Raw genomic sequence first — 17,613 nt, 5'->3', positions numbered from 1 at the left:
GGTACAAGTAAAAGACCTTTTAGTATAATTGTAGAAATGTCCACCTTCAGCTTGTGCTTCATGTGTATTTTTGCTGTGAAATCTTTATTTATCTATTTATTTATTTATTTTAGATAATAAATATACATTTTATGAAAGTAGTCATACATACATATATAAGTGTGTGTGTGTGTGTGTGTGTGTGTGTGTGTGTGTGTGTGTGTGTGTGTATCAAATATGATACACGTGCAAACTTTTTTTCTGATTTTGTGTAAAAAGATTTTACTTTTGTACTTTGGTTAATTCAGGGATATACTTTTTTTGACAAATAAAATAAAATAAATGAATTCAATTAATAAATAAAAAAATTATTTTAGGTTAAGCTCTTTAACGACAGATTGTTGCAATTCATCAGAAAAGAAACAGAGATCAAATTTGGAAGAGGGAGAGGTGGGGGATTTGGACCGGCTGACCCCATGACCCTGTGATGTAAGCAAATTCACTACTCAAAAAAGAAAGAAAGAAAAAAAAAAGGTGTCAGAATGTTATGTCAAGCACAATCTATTATAATTCCTCTCAAAATACTATATAAAAACAAAATCAAAAACACAGGTGTTATGTCATCGTAGACAGGTATGCGTGCCTTTTATTAATTTCTCATCCGCAGGTTGAAACGTTAACAGAATTTGTGAATTCAAACGTGACACACACCTTTGTTTGTCTAATACTGCCACTCTGACACACCAAAGCCTCTCGTGTTTTTACTTGCAAATCGGGATTACACACTGAATGAAGATTTCTAATGGTGAGAAGGCAGAATTACCGTTAATATGCCACCAGACCAGAGGCAGATTTACAGGAACGTTTCCTCAGATCCATTAAGTTCGCTTTACAGGAATAGTTAAGCATGAAAATAAAAATGTACTCACCCAAACCTGTGCTCTGTTACTATTTGAAGCACAAAAAGAGAATTTTCGAAGATTTATTATACACATCTTTTCCATACAAAAACAGTTCATAGTGACTGTAAAAGTATTTTAAAGATTATTAATAAATAAAAGATTATTAGAGTATGTTTTATTACAAAATAAAATTTTTAGGCTTTCTGCATCAAAAATTCATGTTTAATTTAATGTGTTCCTCGCTGTTCCTTTGTAAATCCTACACCAAAAATATAATCAGTACAAGGCCAACAAGTCCCTATGTATGAGGAATTATTATTATTATTATTATTATTATTTTTTTTTTTTTTTGAACAATTGCTTTCCTTTCAGGCAAAGCTCCAACATTTCATTTATTGAGCTCTGTAAAAAAAAAAAAAAGAAAGAAAGAAAAAAATATTAATTAAAAAAAAGAAAATTGTTGACTACAAAGTGGACTACATTTTACATGAAAACATTTTAAGTCTTTCTGCTTAAAAAAAGAAGTAGTTTAATTCAGTGTGGTAGTTGCTGTTTCTTTTCTTTTCTTTTTACTAGCAATTACTAATTGTTACAAAGTAAAAATTACATAATTGCTTTGTATCAGGAAAATTTTTGTTTATTATTTATTTTGTACTTATTTATCTTTCTCAATTTTTGTTGAACAATTATATTCCTTTCAGCCAAACCTAATTGCTTCTACGCAGTAACAAAAAAACAAACAAAAAAAAAAATGTTTTTTTGTTCAAAGTTGTAAATAAAACAAATTTAGTGGATTACATTTTACAAGAAAGTACTATTTCAGTCTTACTACTTAAATAATAATAATAATAATAATAATAATAATAATAATAATAATAATAATAATTAATTCAGTGTGTTAATTGCCATAAATTAAATTGTTAAGTTGTAAATTAAAAAAAAAGCAACTTGCAATTTTGAGTGAAAAAAAATTTCACACCAATTTTTTCTATGTATGTTTACAGTAAAAGGTCTTTTATGCACTTTTTATGTTTTTTTTTTTTTTTGTCATTATTGGAGCTTGACATAGTCATGATCTTGCATACTTTCATGATAACAGCATAGGGGATTGAAGTGACACGAAGGGTGCTAAATAATAGCAGAATTTGTTTCTGCGATTAAATGCAGATTTGAATAACAATAAGGGGTCATCTTTACAATATATCAAGCATTGTAATACTTGAGGTATAACAATATCACAGCAGCAACCTTGTAGACCAAGAGACCTTCCCAGACCTGACTGACTCATGCCATTGCAATGTTTACCAGTTGCATTTCATTCCTTTTCTTTTATTTCTAAGCAATTAGAAACAAGAGATGGTCGCCGTAGGAGTGCCAGGGCTGTGCAGTTTCCGTTCATGTTGTTTGTAAAGGGTTTAACGATAACCTGTTTATTTGCATCCCTCTGTAAGTTTCGCCCCATCCGCAATGAAGCTTCACGCTACTGTACCCCAATAAACCCAGAAAACACAGTCAGAGATGGCATGAACTGACTCTGAAGGACTGGTATTGTGGATACTGCCAGTGCCCAACAAGCCCTCTTTATGATGGCAGGAATTATGATGGCCATGTTGGATATGTGAGATCGCTGGTGGCGAGCAAGATAAGTCGAGTAATTGTCACTTACTGTAACAGCGGCTCCCATTCATTAAGAGCCTGTGTCTAATAAACTACTGGAGGAAAGCAGGCCAGCTGTACTGTGAAGCCTCACACAAGGCGGCTCTTTCTCTGCGGCCCTAAACTTTGTCAAAAGGCGAAACTGTCTACGAGCACTCTGTGATTCAACAGAGATTCCAATAGAGGTTTGTCTTGGGGGGGCAAACAAGGCCTTCCTTTTGACTAAATAATGAAAAATAGGGTGTTCAAGAGGGACAGCAAAAACTGACATAGCTTCTTTTTTAGACAAGCTTCATTTATGTCAACTGGAAAACAAACAATTCAAGGGTTGTTGTGATACTTAACTTTTTGCTAAAACCAGGCTGCATAATTCGCAGCAATAGTTGGTCGAAAAGCTGACCAAACGTATAAAGGAGCTTGTCCACGAAGATTTCTTTCCCTATTTCTTTATTTATTTGTTTGTATATTTAAACGAGAACTGAGCACATTTCCTGCCAAAAAAAAAAAGATTACTGTAATGCTAAAATAAGGATTATATTTAGATTATGATAAAATGATAAAAGTTGAACAATTATTTCTTTTTACTTAATTATCCGTAATTGTTTAAATTGTAAATATTTATACACGATGGGAGTATTTGTTTCATTGCCTTGAATTTATGCTGATTGATTTTTAAATGGCATGTCATTAATTATCATGTAATTGTCAAACAATACAGAAAATGGAAAGTTATAACAATAACAATAAACAAAATATAATAAATAGACTTTATTCTTTTCATGCGATACATATACACACTCAGTAATATGTACACTCAGATACGTTCTTTGTACATTCACAATACAATTTTTTTTTTTTATCATTCAGCAAGGGTGCATTCAGTTGATCACAAGTGATGGTAAAAATATTTATAATATTACAAAAATGTAATTCGAATGAATACTGTTATTTTGAATTTTGTTCATCAACTACCTTTGGAAAATAAAATCCGCAAAAAATATTAAAACATAAAGCAGCACAACTCTTTTTAGCAATGATGATGATGATGATGATGATGATGAAAATAATAATAATAATAATAACAATAATAATAATAATAATAATAATAATAATAAATGTTTCTTGAGCAGCAAATCAGAATATTAAAATGATTTCTGAAGATAATGTGACACTATAGACTGGAGTAGTGATGCTGAAAATTCAGCTGTGCATTACAGGAATAAATTACATATTCACATATAAAACAGATATTTTAAATGTATTGTTTTTATTGTTTAGTGTGAGCATAAAATACTTCTCTCAAAAGCATGAAAAAAAAACCCACTTATTGAGCCCATACTTTGTAATATATTGTATATTGTATATATATGACCAATACAAGCAGTTTGATGAACCAGATATGGATATGGAAAAGCTATCTTTCTAAACTATATGGTTGACATGGCTGGTTAGTTTACCCACAACCTATCAAAATAGTTAATACTTTGCTGTTCTCGTATCCAACTCACACTTTCAATTACAATGGCCTCCTCATCACTGAATTCTTACATTCTCTCTTCTAGAGACACACAAACCAGATGCATTGTGGAATCCATGAATAGAAGCCGTCCAATTTCTCATTCCCAAATTTTTCAACAGTTGAGTGAATTTTTCATACAGTTGAGTGAATTCCAGAGGTGTTTCAAGAGGAACACATGTCCTCAAGTATGCTGACATTTGAATGCATTTCTAGGGTGACGGCTGTAGGAACACTGTCGGTTTGGGGTGTCTTTGCTGGATCATGGGGGGCCATTGTGAATGCTTCTCCACTTCCTGTCAGTAACTGTTTGAGGGGAGCAAGTACTAACTTCTTGGAATGTGGCAAGTCCTTGTGAACTATTTCCTTTCTTTCCCAACCACTGTTTGCTGCTTTGTAAAGTTCCTTTTTCTAACCTTTTAAACTGATGGAGTATTGCCCCTCTACATTGGTAAATCTAACCTAGGAACAATGGCATTCTATAAAGTGGGCATTTGTGAAATCTGTTACCAAACATACTATTGCTACTTTTGCCACTTTCAAGCAACTTTACTTGCAGTAGCTAAACAGCTAAACCTCGTCCTAAACTCATCCGGAGAGATGTGGGCTTATATTTGCAGAGTTTTACCAATTTTGTGGGGACTCAAACAGAACTCTCATAAGGATATTTGCTGTCATTAACTGAGCTCATGGCAGTTTAGCGCAGACCAATTAAGACTCATATTTGCTTATGCAGTTGTGAATTTTCTCTAAGGACCATTGTGATTGGGGCCATACATCCCATTGTTTTCCAATAATTAATGATTCTTTGGTTTACTTTGGACTATACAGGGATATGAGTATAAGATGGCTAAAAGAATGGGCGAGATATACTGTAAGCCATAATTCAAACAAAAGCTCTAATGACAAATGACTTCAGAAGGTCAGAATAAGAGTCAACACAAGAGAGCAGCTTTACTCCGGAATCAAATCCAAAGATCCACTGAGGACTATAAGGAAAAGTTTGAGGAGAAAGTTGCATTATTGAATCCAAGGGGGAAGTGGGATTGACTCCATCTGTCGAGAGGGTCTTCCAGCTGACTTTAGCCCACATGCTGGATGCTGGCTCAGGAAGCTATCTCTCACACTTCCTCCTGCAGTCCTCAACATGATCCTTGAAGGGAGAGTGTACCAAAAGGCATAGCCTCTATCTAAGGGTCTTTGTCCCTATAGGGGGCCAAACTGCGGGATCCTACAGGGAAGGAAGCACACGCCCCCTCCTTCAACAACAGCAGGAGGAGAAAGAAAGCACATTACATGCTTGAAAATAAGCCCACTGCCACTCTTTTAGATACCAAACCAGTGTGGGGGGGGGGGGGGGGGTCACTTTCAGACGTGCTCTACAGGTCGTGAGTCGTGAGATGGGCGGATGAGATTTTCCTTGTCTCACATCACAGAGTTTGTGAATGCACCTGTGATTGTGGCTCCCTGCATTGTTGTGGTGTTTTGTTGAGTGTCACATTTCAGTAATGGAAATGAGGCAATAAAATGAAAGGGAAGTTGGTATCAGTTTCACCTGTACACAAAAGTGTGCCACATGCGTGGTATTCAAATGGAAGGTGGTTTACTCAAAGCACAGATCAGAAAAACTTGCTAGCTACTCGATTACCAGATTACCCATTCATAAATTACAGCAAGCATGTAAATATGCAATAATAGATTTCAAAACAACAGTCGGCATGCCTCTACGGTCTACAGCAATACTACTGTACATGCATACTTGGCAAAGTTGAATGACAGTAGATGTTTGACTTGATGTTTCCCTCCTCTTTTTTTCCTAGATTTTTTTTTTCTACTCAAGCATGGCGGTGATAATTGGATTGTGTGGACACCTGTATGAGTGCAGTATATCCAGGGGATTAGAGAATGGGATGGGTGAGTCAACTCAAATTATTGTCACGTTAACCCATACAACTGGCAGCCACCGGCCCCTACTACTCACTAAAATAAGGTCCCAGTGGTCACAGAACCTGTCCAACTCCTGAACAACCTCTAGATCCACAAATATGTAGGTGATTTTCTAAAGCTGGTGCATCAAATAGGTGGTTCTCAACTGATTTTACTTCAAGAGAAAAAAAGTTCCAACATTGTTTATTGTGCAAAAGTAAGCTGTTGATTTCTACATTCTCAGATAAAGAAGTACAACAGCTTGTCCCTTGTCCCAGTTACCCTTAAAGAGACAAATGTGTATCTTATCTACCCCTTTAAGGTTTATAGCAGTACCCTAAGAGTACATATTACTACTCTAAGAAATTAATCTGCAAATGTTTGGGGTAAAAAGTTGTCCTTTAAAGGGCTCTTCATCAGTGACAAGTTGTTGTACCCATGAAGGTACACATTTTGCACATAACTTTTTTTCTGACAGTATAAATGTCAAATTCCAAAGATTTCATTATACACATGGTAGCATATTATCCTTCACACAACAAACTGTGGTCAGCACAGACCTTATAATTATCCTGTATTTAACTCATATTTAATTTAGTCTGAGTTGTATTTTCATGTTGGCATTAGGCAACTAGGCAATAACATGACTAACTGTTTTTGTCCTATCTATTCAAAAATACATAAAAAAAACTTATAATGACTTAACTACACCTCTTTAAAATTTATTTAGATATTTTTATGGGTTATAAAGTAAAACATTCAGGGTGATAAATTCCTGATATTGCAATTAAATGCAATGCAATGCAATACAGAAATAAAATAAAATAAAATAAAACATTTTGGTTACACTTTATTGATAGTCCATTTTAGACATTCTCCTAATGATAAGTAACTTTGTAACTACATGTCAACTAATTCTCATTAATTTGCAACTACATGTCTATGCAGACTGTTAGGGGTAGGTTTAGGGTTAGTGTTAGGGGTAGGTTTAGGGTTAGTATAAGTTGACAATAAGTTGACAAAGAAAGTGTTAGAAGATATTAAGACGACAGTGTACTAATACTCTACTAACTGCTAGTTGACATGTAGTTGCAAAGTTACTTACTGTTAGTAGAATGTCTAAAGAGGACTATCGAAATAAAGTGTTACCAAAAATCTTCACTAAAATAAAAATAATAAAAAAAATAAATAAATAAAACCCAGGAAATTATATAATAGAAAGAAGCATTCATTATCTTACTTTTTATCTTGAAAAACACAATTAAACACCTTTTAGTAAAAAATAACTAATATGTGTACCTTCAGATGTATTCAAGATGTAAATAAAATCCTATTACTTTTTATTTGATGGTAACACTACATGACATTTTAGAATATCATTAGAGTCATTAGAATGTAACATTTTCTTGAAAATGATATTTTGGTTTAAATAAAATCACATGAAACAATAATGAATACAATACATTTGAAAGAACTTGGCACATGCATTTTAACTAGATTTTTAAAACATTTCTTTATCATGGACATTGTTGAACGTCATTGATCCATTACTGACCCAATAACCTCATAAATTTGCATCAACAACAAAACATAAGGAAAGTGCTTTCCCTGACCCAAATTATTTATTTGTCGTAACTACACCCAATTATGGGGTTAGGTGCATTTTATGATTTGATTTAGCATCGTTTTCCCCTTCTGTCTGTCATCAGAACTCATTTGTGACCCATTTTGAGGTCCCAACTATCCAGTTAAGATCCACTGCTGTAGATATGATAGTAGATGAGCTTTTACGCAAAAGTAACTTTTATCCGTTAAGAAAGTCTAAGGAATATTATATTCTTCAGTGTTTGATATCACATTTGGTCTTAGTGCACAAAGGATAAATGTCAGACACTACTGCCAACAGGCCTTGTATAAGCTCGTCAGGGCGGCCATCGTTAGCAGAAGTTTGTAAACAGTGCATAGAGTGTGTGGAAGAGGGCAGAGGTGCTGAAAGACGAGATGGCAATAGTGAAACTCAAGCTGGTTGGAGCAGGGGAAGGAGGGGTTGTGCAGTTGTTTGACCACCGGGATGAGCGATGAGACGACTGTCCCATCAGAAAGCACTGCCACGGCAACGGCACGGATTTACTAGGTGTCGTCTAGGCAGGTAATTCATCAGCCCACTGGGCCTCCGAAAACTTCCCATGGTCACTTCTGAGTGCGAATACGTAATGAGCTGGAGGGCTCCACATTTGCCATGGCTGATTAGACGAGAACAATGAGCCCAAACAGAACTGGCAGTCCTCACAATGGGGACTGGGAAGCCTCAAGGCATTGCCTCCATATTTCTAGAGGAGGAAGAGAGAGAGAGAAGTGAACAAAACTCTAGTTTATAACTGTCCTCTCTTTTGGACGGCTGTTGAACATGTACGATACTTTGTCACTAGACTTCCGAGAGTGTCTATGTGTGGCAAGTCTTCGCTCAAAGCCTAAAGAATGATGGGAAAGAGTTTTTTGTCATATTTTAATTAATTGACAGAGAAGTATAGTCTCCTACAGTTTGTTTGATTTATGTTTATAATAATCATTTGGATCAGGATTATTGTAAACTAAAATTGAAATGAAAACATAATTTTATTTCAGCTATTTGCAAAGTAACATTCTGATTTTCATTTAGTTAATTTGACGTCCTAAATTAACAAACTAAAACTTATATATTTAAAATAAATACAAATATATGGAAAAATGTATAAAAATACAGACATTTAAAATAAATAAATAAAAATGACAAAAACACAAGAAATTACTAACACTTTAAACTAAATTAAAAAAAGTATAATTCATTTAATTTTTAAAAAAAAAAAAAAAAAAAAAACAAAAAACAAAAAAAAATTATCAAAACTTAATTGTAAAAATGCTATTTTATCAAAAGTAAAATAGTATCTTAATGATACTAAAATAGCATTCATTTGAATTCATAAAATGTATATGTACATTTATTATTATAAAAGTAACAATATTTGAAGTAAATGTGAGTGTGAGGCCATGTAAAACTTCTTACCGTTATACTAGGGTGTTGTGGGTGGTTGCTAGGTCATTGCTATGTGGTTACTAAGGTGTTACGAACGATTATTAGTGCATTGCTATGCAGTTGCTAGGGTGTTTTCTATGAGTTTGACAGGTTAGTTTTGGGTTTTTAGACAGTTATTTATTAGCCCAAGTCAAAATAACCTACAGCAAAGTCTCTAGATATAGAATTCTTCAGCTATTTTCTGAAAATGAATTCAACAATCCGATTGTTTCGGCGTATAATTCATGTCAATAGCAGAATGAGTTAAGTTGAAGTTTACTACTTGACCAATATGTATTGCAATACGCATACTTTAGCAAGCTCCACTAATAACAGAATAAAAATGGCTTGACTGTCATTTAATTCCCATGAAATTTTTAAATTCTTTTCTCACTGATTATTTGTGTGCAATATTAACATACTGTTTATAGCTACACTGAAATGAACAGTCCTTTTCTGACCAACCAAAAATGTGGTAATCTTAACTAAGCAATTTGGCCTGGAAAGAGATCAACGTCATTAGCGTCTTTTGTTTGACAAAGAGGAACTGGCTCGTGGAGAGCGTTCAATCTCCGCAGCAGGCGTATCTCTTTGAACACGCTCTACGAAATGAGTTTCTCTATCAGTTGGAGACCGTTTCGCTCTCCACTTTAAAAATAGAGATGATGGGAGGGAAGCCCCTGGAATATTTTATTGGGAGGGGGGAATAAATCCACAATCCACTGACAATTTTCCCTTCTTGGTCACATGTTCTTCTCGTTCATGACTGTTTTTCTAATTACTTAACGTATTTACATATTATTTTAATGTAGTGCGGCAGATGCGCACCGTGCTGCAGCCCAGCAATGAGGCGCTGAAGAATTCACACTTAATTGTATTTCATAAATCATATTAGAGCCCCTTCAGAATAAGCTCCCTGTAACAAAATGATAAAATGGCCAATTATGAGAAAATTCCAGGGTCTGTAATTTACTAAACACACTCGAGAGAGACTCTTTTGAGAGGAAAGATAGACTCCTTGTTGAATTGTTTTCCTTTAGAGTGGCTTTACGTTACATTAATAAATAAATGATGATTGTTTGTGATTATTCGTGCTTGTTTGTTTTTAATGGTGCTTTTTGCATCTTTACACACAGAACATCCATCACTTTGACCAACTGACCTCCCACCCACCCCACCCCCATCAGGAAGATTGAACCCAAACTAGTGTTTGCAGTCTAAACTATAGCCTTTTAAACGCAAATAACTGGAGTGATAGGTAGAGATAGCAGCTCCATCACTCTCAGAGCTGCTTGAATTCCTAATCACGGTATTTGTTTTAGCTTTTGCAGGTTCTGTCTAGACCTGTGGGCTGAATTCTCCTGATTTGTCATCTCACAGAGGACCAGATCTCCACATTTAGGGACGTCGGTGTCAGCACACTTGAAGCATCAACTTTGACCTCTCAGTAAATGCATGCTTTGGAGCCATGCTAAAATGGTTGTGCATATGGAATTTACTAATGCCAATGACTCATTTCACCAAAATAAAATCCAATCCATTTTTATAATAAGAATATTTGAATGCAAGATAACTGATTGTCTTCAAAAACGATTTGTAATTTCTGTCATACGGTATTGTTCTTTGTTAATACATCATTGTAAGAATCATTTTGAAATGTTTGGAGATAGCTTACTTTGTTTTTGAGAGAGATTTAATGCATTTTATATGTTTATTCAAAAATAAAGAAAGATTTTATAAATACATACAGTTTTATAATTAAGCTTCATTCAATTTACCCTAGTAAAAAGTAGTTAACTATGCTACTACAGTTTTAAAATACTGTAAATCAGAAAAAATAAAATAAATAAAAAAATAAAGTTTTAAAGAACAAAGTTGAAGATACAGAAGCTTTCAACTACATATTTTGCTACAAAAAAGATAGAGGGATTCAAATGAATCAGTGAATTGTTTATTTGAATTGAGTTATTGGAATGAAGCAACCAAACAAACTGATTTACTAAAATCAGCTGCACTTTTCAATATTTTTTAAGGCAGTTTAGGTGAGTCTTTGATTATCTCATTCAGCTATGAAACTTTTTGTGTAAAATAATGTGATAAAAGGTTGAAACATTAATTGTTAATTTGTTAGTAATACTCATTTGGAAAATTAATTGCTTGTATATCAGTGACTTACATTAAAAAACAACAAAAGATTTGCCTGTCACAATATTGTGATTTTTTTCTTAATTGTCTTAATTGTAATTTTCTTGGCATATATTGATATATGCAACTAATTATTACATAATATGTAAGTAATTTCATTAAAATGCATTATCTTGCTTTGTTACTTTTCATTATTTTTTAAAATGCTTTGTATATACGTGTTGGTTTTTACAAGGTTTTGAAAAACTTTAACTGTTTGAATGTAATGTCATGTGATATGACCATTAAGTAAAATGTATTATATTTTTAATACCCCATCCAAATACATGTGAGTGTACACATCTTTATTTTACTTCTACTTTTCGTGGTAAGTTTTTTGTTTGTTTTAACAAATATCATAAACTATAAAATCCTAAATGTCATTTCATTTTTAGGAATCACACCACATTACATTTTAGAACCTGAACTAACCTGACTTGTCCTAAAAATACCAAATTATCTGTTAATATGAGAGATTTTTTAACATAATTTTGTTTTATATTTTTTCCCTACATGTCTCTGCATGGTTGCACCACATGTCTTTGATTTGGCAGACAAAAGGTTTCAATTATTAATAAGCAGTACAAAATGTATATATATATATTTTTTTTTTGTAATTTTCTTCTTCTAAGAAATAATAATAAATGATACCAATCTAATTAATTATGTTTCCTTTGAATAATTTATGGTATCAGGGGGACAGTTGCATTACCCTGCAATGTTTAACATTTCCAACCAAAAAATATTAAGATGACTTTTAACTTAGAAAATGAAAACACACTAATGAAGGTGTATTCAGTTCATTATGTGGATGAATCATACTTTTACATAAATATATATTTTATTAATACATAAAAAAATATCAAATAAATAAATAAATAAATAAAAATTATACATCTGCACCAAATTCTTTTCAAGCCATTAAAACCGTTAATTGATTGACAACTTTTCTGAATAATGCAGGGGAAGTGTATACGCCTAAATACGTTACACCTCTGCCTTCTATTGCACTGTATGTAAATAAGTATATGAGTCATAATTAATCTTAGTGTAGGGCATCCTGTTGGAATACAATACAGTAAGGGAAGGTGTAACTGTAGAACTCTTATGCAGTATCAATGTGGCAGCCCTGCGGTGCTGAAACTCTGTCACATTACTGTCTCTCTCGCTCTCGAAGCTCCCAGGCCAGCGCTGTGCTCTCTGCATTCAACAGTCTCTTTATTTAAACACAAAGTGCTGTGACACGCTGCTCTCCATCAGCTTCCACTGCTTCCTTTTACCTCTGCCTGCATTTATATTTGGGCACATTCTGGTGTTTGCAGTCACTTCTCAAGTACTATTTGTGAAAAAGGATATTACCTCACATAACTGATAGTTTTTGAGTAAGCACTGAGAGTCTATATGCGACAGAGTGGAGAAGGTCCTGACAAACCAGAGCTCCATCCATGTTAGGACCGGATTGCACTCTACTTTTTCCCAGGTTAACACCAAATGTTATTAAAGCAAGTTGACCGCAGGGTCAACACAAGAGCGGGCCATGAAAACAAACAATTAATTTGGCATGGAGGTGTAATGGGATGATCTCCCGGCAGGGCCGGATCCATTGTTCTGCTGGAATTAACCATGGCAGGTCATGTGTCACTGGGCGCTGACCTCGGTCCATTCACTAGCCCACACTTGCATTAGCCATGGGCCTGCAAGGGGTCAAACACAGTTACAAGCCAGCCAAACAGCCCTCCCAACACACGCACACAAAACACACACTGCCTTCTAGTTCCTGGCCACTTCTGATGGCAGAAGATCTTGCCAAACAAAGGCACGGCATTACCAGGAAGAGATATCCAGGCTGCAAGATGCTTATCCCCCAACTCTGGGTCTTTAGAAAAGATTCCTGTGATGACATTTCTGCAAAAAATGATATTACATTGCTTCTTGTACATTTCACGACAGCATTTTATTATGTTAGCTATTGTTTGTATTGTGGCAGTTCGGAAAATAAATGTCCAGTGAGTGTCGCTTAAAGCACAATCTGATTTATTCAAAACAGATGAATGTTAACCTGGCAACATTTTATTATGCTGATTGTTGTACATATCACAGCAATTTGGAAATTAAATATCAGGTGGGTGGCACTAAAATCACGTTCAGATTTAACAGAAATAAATTAATGCGAATCTGGCAGCATTTTATTGCGTTGGTTGTTGTACGTATTGTGGCTGTTCGGAAATATGTCAGGTGAGTGACGCTAAAAGTGTGTTTGGATTTATCCAAAGCAGATGAACGCAAATCTGGAAAAGTTCAATTATGTTGGTTGTTCAAATTGGTCCGAAACAGATGAACGTGATTCTGTCAGAATTTTATTATATTGGTTCTTATACGCCTCGCAACAATTCAGAAGTTAAATGTCAGGAGAGTGGCACTAAAAGCATGTTCAGATTTATTTGAAACAATTGAACATGAATCTTCCAAAAGTTTATTACTCTGATTGTTGTATTGCAGCAGTTCAGAAGCGCCATTAAAAGTAATAAAAGCACATTCAGATTTGTTCAAAACAAATGAACATGAATCTGGCGACATTTGATTTCATTATTTCACTCTAAAAGTGCATTCAGTTTTACCCGAAGCAGATGAAAGTGAATCTGGCAGCATTTTATTGCGTTGGTTGCACATAAATGGTGGTAGTTTGGAAGTGAAATGTCTGGTGAGTGATGCTAAAAGCACATTCAGATTTGTTTGAAATTTTATTTCATTATTTCATGTTAAAAAAGTTGGATTTTATCCACGGTAGATGAGCATGAATCTGGCAGCAGTTTATTAAGATAGTTGTTGTATGTATTGCCACAGTTCAGAAATGAAATTTTTGGTGATTGGAACTAAAATGCATTTGATTTTATCCAAAGCAGATGAACTTGAATCTGGCAATTGTTTATTAGGTTGGTTGTGGTTGAAATGTCTGGTGAGTGGTGCAAAAAAACATTAATGCTCTTCCATGTTTGAAAATAGTGTGCCACTGACATTAAACCTAACTGGGGTGGGTTTCACTAAAGCATCGCTAGCTGACTATGGTAGTTAGTTCCATTGAAATCTATTGGTAACGACGGAACTTGCGACCATAGTTGCTTTTGGGAAACACACCCCTGATCGTTTTAACAAAAGTAAACGTGAGATAAAAAATGAATTTTCTGAAGCAGCTATTCCATTCCATCTTGCTTTTGCAAGTCTTTGAGCTCTTTTATCGAGTGTCATGACTCACAGGATTGCAATGCTGTACCGGGTGCGCTACCAAGCATGTTTATGACATCAGAAAAGCCATACAAATGGAGCTAGTTATGTCATGCAAAATGTACTAGCTTACAAATCATGCACTATGAAAAGCAATAGCACAGTATTGTGCAAATAACTGTGTGAAAATAAGCGTTTATTAATTAATAAGCTGTCCCTGTGATAATAATTTGTGTGAACAGTAATAAAAGTTATTGGTGTTTTACTGCCCCTAGTGTTCATTTCAGCTGGAAACTGCAGAAAATTGTATGTATAGGTACGTTTTTCAAAAATGTAGGTAACGTTTTTCCAATAAACCTACTATAGGTTGTCATTTCCTCCTGTGAAATTGAAGATGGCAATGGGTCTGTGACACTTTCAAGTGAATTATCACTTCTAAAGGTACATTTACTCAAGTCAAAGTCACTTTGCACTCAGAGAAGAACAGTTAAGCACATTCACTCTGACATATCGGCCACGGTTCACCCATCAGGATGGCTTGATGTTGTCCGTATGTTGCTGTTATTTCACGAATCTCTCAAAGTTGCTGACTTCATTTACCATCAGTCGCTCCGGCGCATCTTAGCACGCTAGTAGTACACCTGACAGATGCACAGTGCAACTGCGGTATGTCGACAAACATCTGATCCCGTAGCCTCAGGCCAAAGATACCGCAGAAACGTGTTGTGTGGATGACAGACAGTTATGCAAAATGATATTCCTGCTGCTAATCCTACTTAGCATACATCTGGGATGTGACTGTGAGTATTTGTTATCTACAGTGTTTCATGGGTATATCATCCATATTTAAACACAAGCAAATAACAGCTGGAAGCTGACGGCACACGTTCTCCGTAGTGACAGGCAGACTTCAGGAGACAGGAGTCTCTTTCTCTGTTAATTCATTGGGTGGAAAAGGACGGGCTGAAGCCCCAAAGCACAGAGCCTGAATTAAAACTTCAATCCCCCATGTAAGACTCAATTTCATCTGTGACCCAACATTATACAAATGAGAAGAGAACTGATAGGTGGCTCCTCCATAGATGGAGTCCCTGAGCTGTAGGCCTGCGATGGGGGAAGTTGGATTGACCCTGCTGTTCATCTAGTCTCTTCTCAATGTGAGAACAGCAGATAGTTTTGAAGGATCCCTCGAAACACTTTCATTTTGTAAAGCGTCAACAAGATGGCAGGTTGTTATTTATTATTATTTTATTTTTTTTGTATTATCATTTCTCCCACAGAAGGCTTGATGGAAAGAACCTTGTAGGAACAAGCAGAGAACAGCTTCATTGCTCAGATGTTTCTCGTTCAAAGACTTAGCTTGGGCTATTTTCACACTTGATCCAACCCTAAGTGTGATTAAAAAAAATTACCATTTAGATATTAATATAGTACCATGTATCTTCAAGGTATATATATATATATATATATATATATATATATATATATATATATATATATATATATATATATATATATATATATATATATATATATAGATAGATAGATAGATAGATAGATATTAAAATTAATGTTCTCTGAACTAACATGAGCATGACAATTTTAATTAACTAACATTAACAGAGGTTGTAAATGCAGTAAAATATATTGTTCATTGTTAGTTTTAAAGTCTTAGCAGTACTTATATATAGCTATAGTGTGGTAGTAAAACTGAAGGCAAAGGCAACATTTATTTATATATTTATTTGTATTCATTAATTTTTAATAATAATACTTTTGACAAATGCACACACACATTTCAAATACATATGCATAGTTATTTATATGTAGTTACAGGTTTGTAGTAAAACCGAAAGCAAAGGTAAAAACATGAGTGAAACACTGAAGCTGGCTGACTGATTGACTGAAGAATAACTGATCATGTGATAATTTGTCTTGATTGCAGGACAAACAAACACATCATCCCACAGCAGTAGCTCCTTAAAATGGGTGACAGTCCCATTTGAACGGCATAGAGGGGCCGCTATGAACTGATTTAGTGGCGTGATGACTGGACATATTCTTATGGCTACCATGGGGTAGGACAACGTGAACAGTGCAGACTTCATAAGAGCCCACACAAGACGACTGTCTGCACTTGACTGAGGAATTGTTCATGCTAAGAAAACTCTCACAGCAGCAAACTGCAATATCAGTGCCAGCCGAGATCTGATTTGTTGTTTGGAAACAGTAATGCTTTCGTCTTTGACAGCAATGAATGTCTCTTTTAGGTTCTGGTGCTGGACACAGACAGTTTTGATTGTTTGTGTTTTAATGTTAATAATATTTCAAGTGAAAACCTTGCAGAAATGATGTGAGGTAAAGCCTGAGTTGGCAGGTCAAGGTATCATTCTATCAGTATTGGCATTGTGTCTTCCTCCCTGGAGACGGTTAAATCGGTCGCTTAGAGAGAGTCATGTCACAGGAATCTTTGTAGTCGCTAGATGATATCTGGGCTGCAGAGAACTACTTGCCTTCTGCCGTGGCCATACAAACTGTATGAATGAAGGATGTTTGGACTCTGATCCTGTAATTTGAGCTCCAAATGGACAACAGCCACAAGTCATCCAGAAACTCTGCATATGCCCCTGAAAACTGTGGTTGGCAGTAACTACCAACAAGTAGCCACACTTTTAACTAAATCGATTACGAACGAGAACCATATGAATCAATTACATGATATGCCAATAAATTAATCACAATTCATTTGCGTACATCTACAAGCACCCAGATTATTATAATTCAGTACAATAAACTATTCTCTGCAAATTCTGTAACATGAAAAGTTTTTAGATTACAAGAACACATCTTTGGTTTTACATTGTCCCCATATTAAGACAACTTTTTTATGTTATTTATTGTTTATTTTTTAGTAAAATATCTCAATTAATTGCATACTACAACTTTGCAGAGAAAAACATCCAAATGATTCTAATTCAATGTAACAAACTATATATTCTCAATATATTCTGTAATATGAAAAATTTTACGATTGCAAGATTGTCATTGGTTTTACACTGTCACTGTATAAAAACTAATTATACTTTATTTATTGTTTAATCTTTAGTAAAATATATTTATGTTTAAATTTACAGAATATATAAAATTAAAAATTATTATAATTAAAACTCATAATT

At 34.6% G+C, this 17,613-nt stretch overlaps 1 long non-coding RNA gene across 2 annotated transcripts in view; it reads left to right on the top strand.

Annotated features, from left to right (window-relative positions):
• The window catches only part of LOC109047878, a 53,732-nt gene extending 41,978 nt beyond the window's left edge, over positions 1-11,754 (top strand). For both annotated transcript variants that reach the window (XR_006153225.1, XR_006153224.1), the window contains exons 4-5: positions 5,874-5,967; positions 10,354-11,754. This is a non-coding gene — a long non-coding RNA (uncharacterized LOC109047878). The remainder of the gene's footprint in view (positions 1-5,873; positions 5,968-10,353) is intronic.
• The last annotated feature ends 5,859 nt before the right edge of the window (positions 11,755-17,613 follow it).

The sequence above is a fragment of the Cyprinus carpio genome, chromosome A22, assembly GCF_018340385.1.
Source record: "Cyprinus carpio isolate SPL01 chromosome A22, ASM1834038v1, whole genome shotgun sequence".
Lineage (NCBI taxonomy): Eukaryota > Metazoa > Chordata > Actinopteri > Cypriniformes > Cyprinidae > Cyprinus > Cyprinus carpio.
Note: the sequence above shows the minus strand (reverse complement) of the source record. Positions and strands in the feature narration are given on the sequence as shown.